This window comes from Carassius carassius, chromosome 45, assembly GCF_963082965.1.
Source record: "Carassius carassius chromosome 45, fCarCar2.1, whole genome shotgun sequence".
Taxonomy (NCBI): Eukaryota; Metazoa; Chordata; class Actinopteri; order Cypriniformes; family Cyprinidae; genus Carassius; species Carassius carassius.
In genome coordinates, this window is record NC_081799.1 from 18,732,984 (window position 1) to 18,746,762 (window position 13,779).

Sequence of the window (13,779 nt, forward strand, 5' to 3'; positions counted from 1 at the left end):
TTCACGTGTAAAATTGATCCAGAAGTTTCTTTTGGCACGGTGAGCTTAAGAGCAGAGGAAGTAGAGAATGTAATTTGCTGTACCATCTGCTCTGCTGTATGTTTATGTGGGGTGTAACTGAGTGTTATAACAGGAACAGGACAGATGTTATACAAGACAATAATACAAGACCAGTAATGAAAAAGATGTGTCAAGGTTTACGTTTTATCACACAATTAATTTCATTTAATTAATTTTTAACAAAAGTAAATTCTTGAAAGAAAGTTTTCCACTTTCAAAGCTCCAAAAATATCTATGATAATTTCAATAATAAATGATTTAAAATAAATTAAAATGAATCATAAATTATATTTAGCAACAAATTCTTGCAAAAGTTGGGTTCAAACAGATTCTTTAACGGCTTTACTTTCTTTACATTTTTTTTTAGAGACGGAATGAATGCAGGACTTGCTGACCTCACAAAAATAGTAGGCCTAAAACAACAAAAAAAAACTCGTAATGCGTATCTTTCTCTACAAACGTCCTGTCAGTGACTACACCGATTTACATCCCACAGCTGTTTTTATTTGATTCATTAAATGGAATCGGAGTCTTTCATTCGTGAACCGGACTACACTGGTCTTGCTGTATATTTTTGATTCAGTCAAAAAAAAATCACTCGTTCGTGAGTCACACTACACTGTTGCGAAGAACTGTACATTTGTGATTCCCTAATAATTTTTTATCTTAATCTTTATACATAAGATTATATACTGTGAAGATTAGCATTGAATTCAATGTATATATATATATATATATATATATATATATATATTTGTGCAAGTGAGACTCATAAAAACACATATGCCTGTACTTTAACTTGTTAAAAAGCTGAATGTGTTAACTGTGGAAGAAATGTGAATGTTTTTATCAACAGCAGCCCTCATTACAATTCAAGCATTCTAGAGGTGTTTATCATGTGTGAAGCTCAGCCCAGAGTTGAGTTTTGTAAGATTCACAATGGATAGACAACTCAATACATCACCTCTGTCAAAAAAAAAAAACCCCTGTTTGCAAAAGACAGCTCTACTTCAGATGACTAATTCAAACTGAACTTCTCAGCAGAGACAAGACTAGATATGAAAAATCAACAAAATGACAGAGTTCTTTTATATCAAACGTTTGAGGAAGTGATGCAAAGAGCTGAACAGAGAAGTGAAGAATCGCAAAGAAGAAAGGTGGAGGAAGTGAAAAGTGAACAGTAATGTAGCCTATATCTGGGCCGCTGAATTCAGATGCGATGGGAGCGCTGCTGTTAGTGTGGCTTATAAAAATAGAAAATGTATATATTATAATGACCATTCTGTTTGAAAGAGAGAGAGAATTTGAATGAGGGATAGAGAGTATTTTCACACGAAACAGCCTACATAATAGACAACAAGCCTGCATCGAAATCTAAGACCTTTCTTGACCTCATCCTACATTCTTCCATGACGGATTCCCTTTGGACAGAAATCATGGAGTGGTATGAGCTTCAATCATTATGAACTAGCAAAAACTGTCTCTGATTAAAAAACATTCATATTTTATAAAACATTTTAGTGTTGAGAATTTGTTATCATTTCAATGCCAAAAACACTTCTGCTCAGTGACTAGCAGTGAACCTTGGTCTAAAAGTATATGCCTAAAGCAAAGTACAAGAAGAAAAGGATAAAAAAATGAAAGCGATAACCTTGACGAGAGATGTGTGATTGCGCTATTTATATTTAGTCTATTTATACATCACTGTTGCACACCCAAACACACACAGTGTCACAGCTGTCTGAGACAGCGAATTTAATTACACCGAATTAAACAGAGCACATTGATCAGAAGGCATTTAATGTCAAGACTTTGTTCGGCTTCTGCACAGACACCAATATCTTGTCTTTTAAGCATACTGGAGTGTAAACAACCATCAGAACAGACTCCTGCCAACTCTTTGATTTCACAAAATTGCGCAGCTTGCTCAGGAGCTATTTCTATTACTTTTCTAAATGATTGGACTGACTTTTTTTCTTTTGCCTGGCAGACAATAAAACAGAATACAAAATATAAACTTGCATTGAAGGAGGATCCTAGACATATCTATGTGCCAAAATACCATACAGACTTTTTGTTTTTCTTGGGCTAGTAAAAACCACACAGGACTCTCTAGCACCATGCATACACTAACATGCTAATAATCATTCAGAAAAAGTTAGCAATTACACAGCACAAGCCTAGTAACTAACAAAACACCAGAGGGACAGAGTACACAGTTTCTTTACTTGAGTAAAAGTACAGATACCCCTTGCTAAATTTTACTCAAGTACAAGTAAAAGTACTACAGCCAGATGTCTACTTAAGAAAAGGACTGAAGTACTTGTTTTTAAAAGTACTTGAGTACAAGAGTACATTTTCTAAATATTGCATTACTACTGCCACAGTGCTTACATTTAAGTACAGAAACGTCCTACATGGAGTTATGAATATTGTTAATGGTAATACCTTGGAGAATGTAAAAGGAATGGAAAGTAAAAGCAAGTATTTTCATCTTTTTACTATGTTGCTTTATTTAACATTTCTCACTTGCCCACAAGGCAATAGCACAATGGCAACGCTCTGACAAACCTCTGCTAGAGTTTAATGGATTTTTTTGCACCCACATTTGAACCTGACTGTGTTTAACACACCGCATACTCAAGAACATCAAAGCAAATGCTCAGCTTACATTAATGTGTAATATCAGAAAAGAAAATTCAGCTAACAATTGTGTGTACATGTGAGTTTCTCTGTTTTTTCATCAATCAAATCAATAAACCTGACCAGCAAGGAAGGCAGTATAGCACTGTTCTGACACACCTCTGAACCTGACCATGTTATACACGGAGCATAGAAGAGAAAATAATAATGATTAAAGAAAATCAGCTAATCAGCTGTGTTTAGGTCAGCGTACAAAGAAGGAAAAATTAAATTCAGCTCATTTGAGTGACAGTATTAAACCCCATCCTCTCACACTGACATACAGGCAAAGGAAGGAGCAAAATACTTTCAGCTGAAAAACACCATTCTCACACACACAATCTGTGTGTGACAACTCTCTCTCTCTCTGTGTGTGTGTGTGTGTGTGTGTACTGTACTTCAATTCAATCAAATGTCATGAAGTCTTTGGCGGAAAGCTAAAGGTGATTGCTGATAGGCTGTTTCAATCAGCGGCACCTGCACAATCCAATCACGTTTGAGAGGAAAACGAGGGTTTCTGAGATTTTTCTTGTTTCCTTTTTCTCCGTCCACACGGAGACGCGTTTCTGTGAATACGCACAAATTCTTTATCGGATAGGCATTTCGTCCACACGGATACGGCGTTTTGGAAGAGTGAAACCGATGTTTTTGTTAAACAAGTGGATAAATTTGAAAACGCCACCTTTGCGTTTTTGTTTGGACAGCGAATCCATAGTTTCTGAAACGATTACGTCATCAGCCCACGTCTCGCCCCTAGTCAGACACCGCTACGTCATGTAACAGCAACAAAAACATGAACAAACACTGAACGATTGTCTTTTTATTAACTAACATTAACACAGATTAATAAATGTATTGTTGGCATGGCATGTTGAATTAGAACATTGTCAAAGCCTATAAGTGTCAAAACAATATAAAATACATACACACATACACACACACACACACACACACATATATATATATCTATATATATATATATATATATATATATATATATATATATATATATCCTATGTAAACAAGTAATTGTTACCTATGATGTTACTTTATTGAACCAGCTTTGCATAGATTATAACACCTCTGACATTCTGACATTCTAACTCCCAATTCTCACCTTAAAACTGTTGCATCAGAATTGTGAGATGTAAATTTGCAATTGCAAGAAAAAAAATCATAATTGTTAGATGAAGTCACAATTATCTTTTTTATTTTCATTCAGTGACGGAAACAAGTTTCCATTTTATTTAGCCAAAACTATACTTAGATTCTCCATTTGGTGCTAAATGTCATCATCAGAAAGAGGGTGTGAGTGCTGCCCAATTTGACCTAGTCTAAAAAAAACTGCAAAATGGCAATAAAAACTACAGAACATGAAGTTACAGCAATAATGGATGTGCACTTTCTACCATTAAAACTGCTCAAACTTGAGTTTGGACATTTGGAGAACTCTGGAGGAAAAACAAGCTGTACATCACATCATCAATGTCACTATTAACAACCCAAAAGGGGGCTAAAAATATAAACAAGCATTAAAATAATACAAACAACTAAGGCTTAAGGGAAATCTTATTTTTATTCACCCCCTAAAGTGATTTTCTTTGAAGAATCTTGGTTCCCATCTGGACAATCCAGGATATAATAGGTATATATATTAGCGTGATTTTTACTTTCTACACCCTAAAGTTAAACATTTATAAAATCTTATAACTACAAGGCTATTATCCTCAATCCTTATCCAGTAAATCAGGAACAAGTGGAAAAGTCATGGGGCCTTTCAAATACATTGCATACTGTCGATAATGGTGGTTAAAGAACAATCTGGTTCTTCAAGTGAACATGATTTCTTGATAAAGACAAAGTGATGCAAGGATCCATTGAATAAGGTCACATTGATTTTGCCAAGTAAGACATGTTCCTGGATCAACATCTGATGATGATACTGGATCAACATTATTGTCCAAAAATATAGACTTAACCCAATCCCCATACCCCCAAACCTAAACCTACCCATAATTTATTCTTAAAATCAATGGGAAATTATAGCTAATTAACAATGGTGTAGAAACACCTAACCCTGATTGTAAGCCTAAAACAGATATTTCCTGAAAAGTTATATCTCAATTCTGATTGGTTGATTGTAATGTTGTTCCAGGATCAACAAGGATGTTGATCAAGGAACATGTTGTACTTGGTGAAATCACGCTCGCCATTGAATAACCTTCTCATCTAGTTTGTAGTGATTCAAATCCCAGTTCAGACACTTCTTTTTCCGCACTTCTGCTCTCCATCTAAGCGGCCCATATGGTGATAAGTGTGTCAACTGGGCTTGTGCCGGTGGAAGGCAACAGAGAAATGGGACACGCAATCCTTCTCAGTCCAACCCTTGGTGCCTGCTGTTGAGTTTTGGGTCGTGAGCTGGCCGCCGTCCCTTCACACATGGTGGGCTGTGGGGTGAATCAGAAATTCACACGGTCACAGAGCTTCCAGCAAACAACCCAGCTGACTAAACACTCACACAAGGTCACGGTATCAGTGCAACCACCTAAGGGCCAGAAAAGCGATGGATGGAACGAAGGTATGACAGGGTCACAAAGCAAGAACTTTTTCACATCTTAAAGGTATGTGAGACTGACTGAGGTTTTCTTTAAAATAGCATATTACCACACTATGTATAGCCATTGCATGTGAATGCACAGTATGCTTGGAACGACCTTGTTCATTTGCTTAAATGTACATAAAATCAGAACACTCTAAGTGGGCTATTGTATTCGATAATGAAATGCAATTTACCAATACTCAGGCAATGGCAAAACAGACAGCATTTTGGTTAGTAAACACCTATAGAAACTAGCTTTCAAGATATCTGTCTGGTATGAATAATTTTCAAGGTTTTCGACATGTGACAAATAAACCAGACGCAATGTCCATTTGCTTCTTGTCTCATTACTTGTTTGGATTGGCAGAAACAACTTAATGTTGAACTAAAATGCAAAATAACTGGATGAGAATATGCCTACACTAGAAATCCACTGCAAACATAACTTTAGATCAAATGATGTGAAGAGAGTACAAGACACAATAAAATCACAGCTGTATAGGCTTATTATTATTATGACCACAGCTATCTTTCTGAGAGTGAGTCTGTGGGTGTGTGTGCTTGTAGGGGTGACAATGTGTCAAGCTGAATGCATAATTCAGGTGGACCGTCTTCAGTGATGATGGGGGAAGCAACGGGCAGGTCAACACAGACTGAAACATGACAGGAAAGTAATACAGCAGCAAAGCATATTTTTCCAGTCTGACAGGCCAAAGTTTATTTGTGTGTGCACAGTTACATGTCAGGAATATTTGATGTGCCTGAAAAGCAGTGTTTAAGGTGAAGGTGGACTAGAGATGACTGGAAGTGGGAGAATAAATTGCTTAACTTGAGTTTGAGCATTTGGAAGACTTTGGAGGCAAAAACTATTAAATGTATGATTTTCTGAGATGCTGATCACAAATGTCCCTATTAGCAATGCAAACATAGTTATTGTGACACCAGTGATGTATTAAGAAATTAATTTTAACCTAAAGTGCGCTCTTTTCCATAAAAATGCTCTTTAATTTTGAAACAACAACAACCTAGTTTCAACTGTTGGTAGATTTGATATATACAGACTCATTTCTTTAAAACTACTACACGTATTTTGTTGGAAACATTCAAAACTTAATTAAAGGGATAGTTCATCCAAAAATGAAAATTATGTCATTAATAACTTACCCTCATGTCGTTCCAAACCAGTAAAACCTCCATTTATCTTCGGAACACATTTTAAGATATTTTAGATTTAGTCCAGGAGCTCTTAGTCCCTCCATTGAAGCTGTGTGTACGGTATACTGTCCATGTCCAGAAAGGTAAGAAAAACATTATCAAAGTAGTCCATGTGACATCAGAGGGTCAGTTAGAATTTTTTGAAGCATCAAAAATACATTTTGGTCCAAAAATAGCAAAAACTACGACTTTATTCAGCATTGTCTTCTCTTCCGTGTCTGTTGTAAGACAGTTCAAAACAAAGCAGTTTGTCATATCCGGTTCGTGAACGAATCATTCGCTGTAACCGGATCTTTTTGAACCAGTTCACCAAATCGAACTGAATCGTTTTAAACGGTTCGCGTCTCCAATACGCATTAAGCCACAAATGACTTAAGCTGTTAACTTGTTTAATGTGGCTGACACTCCCTCTGAGTTAAAACAAACCAATATCCCGGAGTAATTCATGTACTCAAACAGTACACTGACTGAACTGCTGTGAATGAGTCAAGAACCGGTAGCATCAGTAGTTCTTTCTGACAGTTCGATTCAATAAACCGGTTGAAGAAAACGGTTCACCGGTTCTTTTGTGCTCAACATAATGGCGTCATTGGCGATGACTGCAAGCCTTCGGTTTACCTGGGCTCATAACATTAGCGAAGAAATCAGTTCAGAATCAATCACCAAAAGAATCAGTTCAGTTCAGACGCTCTGTGTGTCAGTCTGCTTCACGCTGAATCACACATGCGCAGTATCATCAGCTCCTCGGTTCTTGAATCAGACACGTCTGACAGAAACGGTTCTTGACTCGTGAACAAGTCATTATCTGGCTCGGCTCGATGTTCATCTTCAGTTCTCTCTTCACAGCAGTTCAGTCAGTGTACTGTTTGAGTACATGAATTACTCCAGGATATTGGTTTGTTTGAACTCAGAGGGAGTGTCAGCCACATTAAAAAGTTAACAGCTTAAGTCATTTGCGGATTAATGCGTATTGGGGATGCGAACAGTTTAAAACGATTCAGTTCGATTTGGTGAACTGGTTCAAAATGATCCGGTTACATTGAATGATTCGTTCACGAACCAGATATGACAAACTGCTTTGTTTTGAACTGTCTTACAACAGACACGGAAGAGAAGACAATGCTGAATAAAGTCGTAGTTTTTGCTATTTTTGGACCAAAATGTATTTTCGATGCTTCAAAATATTCTAACGACCCTCTGGTTTCACATGGACTACTTTGATGATGTTTTTCTTACCTTTCTGGACATGGACAGTATACCGTACACACAGCTTCAATGGAGGGACTAAGAGCTCTCGGACTAAATCTAAAATATCTTAAACTGTGTTCCAAAAATAAACGGAGGTCTCACGGGTTTGGAACAACATGAGGGTGAGTTATTAATTACATAAATTTGCAAATTGGGCGAACTAACCCTTTAATGTGCAAGTACATCAAACCATTTTTTTTTTTGCCTTGCCTTTCCTTGCCTTACATTTACATTGTAGAGCTGTTAGAAAGTATTTCTATGGAAGCCTGTTTCTGCCACTGAATAATAATAATAATAATTATAAAAAAGGTAATTGTGACGTTTTTTTCATCGCACTAATTCTTCTCAGAATTGTGAAATGTAAATTTTCATTTAAAATATATCAAAATCAGAATCAGAATGAGCTTTATTGCCAGGTATGTTTACACACACAATTAATTTAGTGACAGAAGCTCAACAGTGCAACAGAATGAGATTGACAAAGACAGGACATGGATAAAAAGAAGAAGAATATAAAAATATACAAATGATGGTGGAGTAGAACTGTTTCAGCAGCTCCTGTGGCAGATTGAACTTCCTCAGCTGGTGAAGGAAGTACAGCCTCTGCTGGGCATTTTTCACAATGGAGTCAATGTGAATGTCCCACTTCAGGTCCTGGGAGATGGTGGTGCCCAGGAACCCGAATGACTCCACTGTTGTTAAAGTGCTCTTAATGATGTTGAGTCAGGGGAGAGCAGGGGGGTTTCTCCTGAAATCCACTATCATCTTCACAGTTTTAAGCAGACTTGTCAAATGACTTCATGACCACAGACGTTAGAGCCACAGGTCTGTATTAATTTAGTCCTGTAATTTTGGGTTTCTTTCGGACAGGGATGATGGTGGAGCATTTGAAGCATGAGGGGACTTCGCACAGCTCCAGTGATCTGTTGAAGATCTGTGTGAAGATCGATGCCAGCTGGTCAGCACAGGATTTAAGACCCTTCTGGGCCTGGTGCCTTCTTTTTTTGTTCTTTCTGAAGACCTGACGTATATTATCTTCACTGATTTGGATTGCAGGGGGGTCGGGGGTTGCAGGAGGTGTGAATGTCTTTCATTTGTTGATTCTGCACAGTGCTGGGGGGTGGTGTCTTGTAGTTGATGATCTCTTTCAGGCCTTTCCATACTGAAGCAGGATCACTGGAAAAGAATGGGTTCTTCAAAAACACTCCAATTAGTGAGGTCGAAGCAGGCTTGTAAATCCTGCTCTGCTTCATTAGCCTATCTTTTTACAGTCCTTAAAACAGGTTTAGCTGATTTCAGTTTCTGCCTGTAGGTCGGTATAAGATGAACCAAACAGTGATCAGAGTGCCCCAAATCTGCTCATGGAACAGAGTGATATGCATCCTTTATTGTGGTGTAACAGTGATCCAATATATTACTATCTCTGGTGGGACATGTGATGTTCTGTCTGTATTTTGGCAGTTCACGAGAGAGACTGGCTTTATTAAAGTCCCCAAGAATGATTAAAACAGAGTCCGGGTGTTGTTGTTCTGTGTCTGTGATCTGATCAGTGAGATTCTTTAAAGCTGAGCTCAAGTGCGCTTGCGGAGGAATGTGAACGCTCACAAAAATGAATGAGCAAAACTCCTGCTGCGAATAGAACGGCTTTCAGTTAATGAAGAGCACTTCCAGTTCAGGACAGCACATCTTCTTTAACACTGTTACATCTGTACACCACCTTTTGTTGATGTAAAAACATGTCCCACCGCCACGTGATATCCCCATTGATTCTGTATTGCAACCTGCTCTAAAGAGCTGAAAGCCAGGCAGATGGTGCTCGCTGTCCGGAATGGCGTCATTCAGGCAGGTTTCTGTGAAACACAGAGCAGCAGAGTTTGAAAAATCCTTGTTAGTCCTGGAAAGCAGAAGTTTGTTCATTTTGTTGGGTAGAGAGTGGAGATTCGCTAGATGGATGCTAGGCATCGGCGTTTGAAATCCGCGCTTTCTGAACTTGACGAGCGCCGGCTTTCTTTCCCCGTCTGGGCATCCTGAAGTGCTTGATCAGCGCAGCTTCTCCACCGACTACATCGTTCAGTAAAACGTCTAAAAAATTGAAATCCAGTAGAAGATGTTGTGGTGTGTTCTACCGAATGTTCAGCAGTTCATCCCTGGTGAAACTGATTGTGTTTGATAAACAAAAAAACAGTACAAACATTGGAGAGCCAAGCACTGAAGCAGCCATGTGAGGCGCCATCGCTAGGTAGTGTCTACTATTGTTAGTTCATGAGACCGTATGGATGATCTAATGTTAAGAAGTTTAACTTTATTGTAAAATGTTACCAAATTTTGACTTCAGAAAGCATTCCTGTATTAATCCATTACATAATACAACTGTTTGTATGCACACATAGATGTGAATATCCATGAGTGTGAATGTGTAAACAGTCTTGACTGCAGTGAGGTGCTATCTTACAAACAAACCTTTCGAAAATGCAATTGTTTTCCCACCTCTTTGTTTTATTAATTTGCAGCCTGGTACCACACACTTTTTGTTCTTTTTCTGAAATAACAAGAATTTTCTGCTCTCTCTGTCTTCTTCTGATAAAAACAGTGTTGGGCTAAATTATGACTTTGATTCAAGGTTCTAGGCTGTCAAACCTTCCCTGACAGACAAACCTAAACATATACAAAAAACACTGACTGTAATTTTGCCATTCTAGTTGACCTCCAGTCCCTCAAATCCGGTTCCTATTTCCAAGCCTGTAATCACATTCATAAATATACAAGGAATACATGCTATAACAAAATAAATACATTTAAATACATTTGCTAAGTTTCACATCACAGTGACATGCATTTAAAATTAGACACTAAAACAAAAAACTGGTTAGTGGTTTAGCTATGCAGCGAGATGTGCTAATGACTCAAGTGTTTACAGTGTTTTTTTTTCTCCAGTACTTAATGATGTGGCGTGCCCCTCTGATAGCAAAGTTTAGTAGAAGAGAGAAAGTCCACGTCCCGTGAGTCATGAAAACCGGCGTCGTCAGCAGTCCACTCCATCTCCCTGTATATTCATTATCCCTCTTTTCCTGGCAATTAGAACTGATCTCTCATCTCTTCCTGAACCAACACCATCCTTTCCTGTGGTGGCGGGAGAGCTCTTACACCTTCCTCATGTGTCATGGCTTTTGTTTGTGGCTGCAGTATGAGAGAAAGGAGCTGATGTGATGTTTACAAATCTATCTATCTATCTATCTATCTATCTATCTATCTATCTATCTATCTATCTATCTATCTATCTATCTGTCATTATGTCTACGTATGTATCTATCTGTATTTATGTATGTTTGTCTGTCATTATGTCTATGTATGTATCTGTCTGTCTGTCTATCTATCTATCTGTCATTATGTGTCTCTGTATGTCTGTCTGTCTGTCTGTCTGCCTATCAAAATATGAGTATCTATCATTCATTTATCAGGGAGTTAGTTTTTTCAGTCTGTCTATCACTTCATCTATCAATCAGCCCCTCACATATTCTTAAGGATACTCTGTTTACATGGTACATGCATATTGATTAACATATCTGTTGGGCGGTGTGTCACGGATGCCTGTAACCTTGGCAGAGCTGAGCGGGACTCCCACGGACCGCACAGCACATGTGCTGTAGCTAAAAGTGCACCAGTCGTTGAAGTTCACAAAATGACTCATATTTTTCCTCAGAAAGGAGCAATTGTATAATTTGGCAAGAAGAGTGAAGGCAAGAGCCCATCTGTTGAAAAGGTCGAGATCTAAGCTTCAAATTTGGATGTTAGGAAGCTAGAGTACAAAACATTCGTTATGAGGCAGAAGTTTGTGGGATGGTCAATGAAAGGTCACCAAAAGGCCAAAAACCCATCAAGATGATCACTTATATGCCAGGATAGAAAGTCATATTCACAGCATAGGCTGCAAAAAATGATTTCAAGTTCAAATCTCTAACAATTGCTCAAAAGCTCTGTAATATATTGAACATGAAAGTGAGAACATTCCTGGAGTCTGAATCCAAACCTTTTGCCTCTAGAGCCATAAACTAATTCTTGTTTATGAATAATGAGGACCTGCGGGGCTAACTTTTAAGAGTAAACAGCATTAGCTTGGTTCCCAATCATTTTAGTATGACGTGATAAAAACAAACTTGAGACTACTCTCAACTTAGTGTTCATAATACACTAGTTCAGTCTGTGCTACAGTACATATGGACAGTAATAAATGTGTTTTTTTTTTGTTTTTTTTGAGAGAGAGATTTCATGGAGTTAAACCAGTGGAAGAATGGGATCTACCTAAATTGACATGTTTATTGCCTTATAAAGCTATACAACCCTTTTTCTTGATCTTTCATATTTTGTAGACAGAGTACTATTTTTTTTTTTTAGAAATGAATTTTAAGTAAATAAAAAGGCAGTCAAAAGAGTCCAATCCCAAGTTTTCATAAGAAGAATAAACAGTGTAGGATGAGTTAATAGGGCTAATTAGAGAGAATATGGCAAGACCAAAGAAATAACAAATAAATTGCTTTTAAATTCAGATGGTGAACTCAACAAGACTGCAAGGTTTTCAAAACAAGCGAAAGGACAGACTGGACTCTGAAAGAAAATCAACATCTGACATCCCTACTGAGTTCACAGTTCTTAGTGCCCTGGAGTGTGACCAGTTTCTAAATGTCTTCATCAGCACTTTAAAACAACGGGTTTGTTGCTGCACCTCCCGGAGACAAACAATATTGTGTGTCAGTTGACCAGGTTCCTCTGGGAGGACAGGCACAGACTGCATGACTCCTCCTCTCATGCAATGTTGTTTGTCTTTCTTTTCATGCATGTCTCATGCTTGCTTGTAATTCAGTGTCTGTTTACTAATTAAGCACTGTAAATGACCATATTTAAGACAGTCTAAGACCATATTTACCAGTCCTCATTTATCCATTCTCATGTTTTTCCAAACCATAGTTGTTCAATGGAACAAACATAAAATGTTCAAGAAAATCTAGCCTGCTTTTTCAGTATAGTGCAATAAATAAGCGACCAATTAAATGTATTACGAAGTAGAATGTGATTAAACTGCAGCCTTACTTTTCTGCCTGCTGGAGATAAACCAAAATGGAGAAAGGAAGACACCACTGGGGAGGTAGAACAATTTATATTTATCAGTGTCCATCCTATACTGGGTCCCCTGAGGGAGAGGGAGGGAGGAAAGGAGGAACATCCTCTTTACTCTGGATTAAACCCTAGTACTTTCTGGATTGTGTGATCCTGATGTGACAGGTGCTTTTGTCAGATGACGCTGGATAGGGACATTAACCCTCTTTGCCCTACACAGAGACATACAGGAATCAGGGACATTAACAATCTCACCTTACACAGACACAGAGATTTACGGCTTTTCACTGTGGCCACTTGACAGTGGAAATACATATCCTAAAAAAAATACATATCCTAAAAACAAAACCATATATTAATTATGGTACACTATAAATTCATTTAAAACACTAATTTACCAATATTGATGAGATATTTATAATATAATAAATATTTCTTTCCTTGTGTCCTTTAAAGGTGCCATCTGTCATATCTGGCAAAAAAAATCAAGTCATACTCCACATTCCATACCAGATGGGGGCAGTATGCCTCAATAAAGTGAATTGGTCTACTCTAGAGTAACAAACGAGAAACGGCATAGGCTCTATGCTCCGCCCCTACCTTCACAACAACCCTAGAGCATAGCTGAAGCCTATAAGACAGCGGTTCTCAATTGCAGTCCTCGCGCCCCACTGCTCTGCACATTTTGAACGTTTCTCTTAGCGCTTCAGACATTTGTTCTATTCGAACATAAGTGCCCTGCGAAGTGGACATCACAGGATATTCAGCCATGATTCCAGTTCGAAGCGAACGTAGCTATATGTTCCAATCAAAGTGCATTGAAGTGTGCAAGACGTGAATTTAAATTGTATTGATTTACAGAG